Here is a 3,761-nt window from a genome sequence, read left to right on the forward strand (position 1 = left end):
TTAGCTTCTTAAACTATGCATGTAATGCTTTAACTTCACTCTCCATACTGTTTTTGCTGTATCCCATAAATTTTGAGTTGTTGTATGCTCATTATCATTCATTTCTAGGAATTTTTTTAATTCTTCTTTGATCTCATTGTTAACCCGTTTGTTATTTAATAACATGCTATTTAGTTTCCATGTGTTTGAGTATTTTTTAGTTTTTCTGTTGTGGTTGATTTCTAGTTTCATGCCATTGTGATCAGAGAAAGTGCTTGATATGATTTCAGTCTTCTTAAATTTGTTGAGACCACTTTTGTGCCTTAACATGTGATCTATCTTATAGAATGTACCATTAGCACTTGAATAGAATGTATAGTCTGCTCCTTTAGGGTGAAAGGTTCTGAAGATATTTATTAGATCCAGTTCACCTAGCGTGTCCTTTAAGTCTGCTCTTTCTTTGTTAATTTTCTTTCTTGAGGATCTATCTAGTGATGTTAGTGGGGTATTGAAATCCTCTACTATTATATTATTGCTGTTGATATTGCCCTTTATATCCATCAAGGTCTGCTTTATATATTTAGGTGCTCCTATGTTAAGTGCGTAGATATTTATAATGGTTATATCATCCTGTGGTATTGCTCCTTTTATCATTATGTAGTGACCTTCTTTATCTCTTACTATAGCCTTTTTTTTTTCATTTTTCTGAAGCTGGAAATAGGGAGAGACAGTCAGACAGACTCCCGCATGCGCCCGACCAGGATCCACCCGGCACGCCCACCAGGGGCGAGGCTCTGCCCACCAGCGGGCGATGCTCTGCCCATCCTGGGTGTCACCATGTTGCGACCAGAGCCACTCCAGCGCCTGGGGCAGAGGCCACAGAGCCATCCCCAGCGCCCGGGCCATCTTTGCTCCAATGGAGCCTCGGCTGCGGGAGGGGAAGAGAGAGACAGAGAGGGAAAGCGCGGCAGAGGAGTGGAGAAGCAAATGGGCGCTTCTCCTGTGTGCCCTGGCCGGGAATCGAACCCGGGTCCTCCGCACGCTAGGCCGACGCTCTACCACTGAGCCAACTGGCCAGGGCCAGCCCTTTTTTAAAAGTCTGTTTTGTCCAATATTAGTATTGCTACTCCAGCTTTTTGTCATTACCATTTGCATGAATTACTTTTTTTTTCAACCTTTTACCTTCAGTCTATGTGCATCTTTTGTTTTGAGGTGTGTCTCTTGTAGATAGCATATGTATGGGTCCTGTTTCTTTATCCATGCAGCTAACTTGTGTCTTTTGATTGGATCATTTAATTCATTTACATTTAAGGTTGTTATTGATATGTAGTTGTTCATTGCCATTTATTCTTTAATGCTGTATTCCTTTTTTGCTGTATATTTTTTCCCCTTCGATCTGTTTACAACCGGCCCCTTAACATTTCTTATAGCAGTCGTTTGGTTGTATTGAATTCCTTTCTTGTCTGGGAAGGTTTTTAATTTTCCTTCAATTTTAAACAATAACCTTGCTGGATAAAGTAGTCTTGGTTGTAGGTACTTGTTCTGCATTAATTTGAGTATTTCTTGCCATTCTCTTGTGACCTCAATTGTTTCTGTTGAGACGTCGAATGTCATCCTCATCGGGGCTCCTTTTTAAGTGATAGCCTTTTTTTCTCTAGCACCTTTTAGTATTTTCTCTTTATGACTTAGCTTTGGTACTTTATGATGTGTCTTGGTGTAGATTTCTTTGGGTTTCTCTTTAATGGAATTCTCTATGCTTCTTGAACTTGGGTGACTTTTTCCTGCATCAATTTCAGGAAGTCTTCAGCTCTGATTTGATTGAACAAAGTCTCTATTCCTTGTTCTTTCTCTTCTTCTTCAGGAACCCCTATGATGCAGATGTTATTTCTCTTCATGTTGTCACAGAGCACTTTTAGAATTTCCTCTGACATTTTGAGTCTCTTTGTTTTTTGCTGCTGTGCTTCCATGCCTTTGTGTATCTTATCCTCTAACTCACTGATTCAATCTTCAGCTTCATCCACCCTGCTTTTAATTTCTTCCATTGTGGTCTTCATTTCTGATATTGTATTTTTCATTTCTGACTGATTTCTTTTTATTATTTTAATGTCCTTTTTTATACTTGTTATCTCTTTATTTAGTCATTTGTTATGTCCATCTATTGTTCTTTTAAGGTCTTTGAGCATCCTAACAATCATTATTTTAAACTCTGCATCTGGTAATTTGGTTATATCTGACTCATTCAAATCCTTTTTTGGGGATTTCTCTTGATTCAATTGGGTTACATTTCTCTGCCTTTCCATTTTGTCTGTGTATAAGAAGGGTGTGGCCATTGTAGTCCGGTGCATGAGGCCTCTGTGTTCCCTAGGTGTGGTCTGACTGCAGGCCCATTATCCCCTCTGCTGCTGCCTTAGGCGTTCCTGTGTTTGAGTACAGGTGTTGCTGGTGCTGGCCGGCTGCAGCTGTTGCTGCAGTTTCCACCTCTCCTCCATGGGAGGGGCTATGTTAATGTGCCCTGGTCTACAAGCCTTGGCCTTCGCCCTGACACCACTGGTGGGGCTGTTCACTGTGCTTGGGTCCACAAGCCTCAGCATCGTGGTCAGGGATGAGTACCTTTGCTCAGCTCTGGGTCTCAGCCTATTCCTGGGCTTTGGCTTTGCCCCCACAGGCAGAGCTGCACTTGAGAGTCTTTTGTCCACCCCCACAGGCAGAGTTGTGCTTGTGTGTAGGGCTATAAGCCCCAGCTCCATAGGCTGGGTAGGGCTGTGTGCTCGCGCTCATCCATGGGTCTCTGCAGATCCCAGGCTTTGACTTTCCCTTGCAGGCAGGCCTGCAGTCGGCCGGACCACTTTCTTACGCCCCTTCCACCCCCGCCCTGTGAGACTGCGTTCACACCAAGCCTCAGTTTTGGCTGGCCTGCCTTCCACCCCCACCACCGCCTGCCAGCCGGCTAGCCCTCAGCAATGTGATTGGGGACACTACACCTCAGATCCTAGCACTCAATACTGTATTCCTTAAGGCTCCCTCCTTCTAAGTGACTCTGCTCTGAGTTCCGCAGAAGAGCTTGTTTGGCTGGTTTCCTGCATCCCTTTGGTAGTATTGCTGGTTCCAGGGGAAATATTCACTTCAGATTTGGGGAGTGACTCAGCCCAGGGGTTAGGGTGGCTGTCCCTCAAAGTGTTTCTGCCTGTGTCTCCTAGATTACACTCTCTTCCTGCTACTCTCGTCTTCTCCTCTCTCCCCATCCCCTGCAGCCCTGGCTGAGTGGTTGTGAAAGAGGTTTTATGCACAGTCCCTTTAAGAAAAATCCTGGGTCTGAGAAATCTGTCTCTTTCTCACAAGCAGTATTCTGACTTGTTTCACAGCTAAATACTATCCATACGTTTCTTCTATGCTATGGATCTGCAGGCTGGGGATTTGTTCCTGGGGCCCAGGGCCCTTTCCTCTCCGCTAAACTCACTTCCCTCCACATGAGTCTCTCTGAGCTGCCGTTCACTCCTTGGAGCTGGGCAGCCCTCTCCACATTTCTGCTTTTCCTACCAGTGTCTGTGTGGCTTCTTGAGTGTTCCTTGGTTAAAGAGTCCTCTTAGTTTAGTCCAAAGTTGGTTTTTCCAGATGATGATTCTTAAAATTAAGTCATAATCCACTTTGGTTCTGAGAGGTGGAAGTTTGTACGTCCACCTACTCCATCACAATCTTGCTACCTCAAGATTGTTCTTGTTTAAGTTAGGCGTTTCTTCATATGAACTTCCCTCTCAGAACTGCTTTTGCAGCATCCCATAGGT

The sequence above is a fragment of the Saccopteryx bilineata genome, chromosome X (assembly GCF_036850765.1).
Source record: "Saccopteryx bilineata isolate mSacBil1 chromosome X, mSacBil1_pri_phased_curated, whole genome shotgun sequence".
Taxonomy (NCBI): domain Eukaryota; kingdom Metazoa; phylum Chordata; class Mammalia; order Chiroptera; family Emballonuridae; genus Saccopteryx; species Saccopteryx bilineata.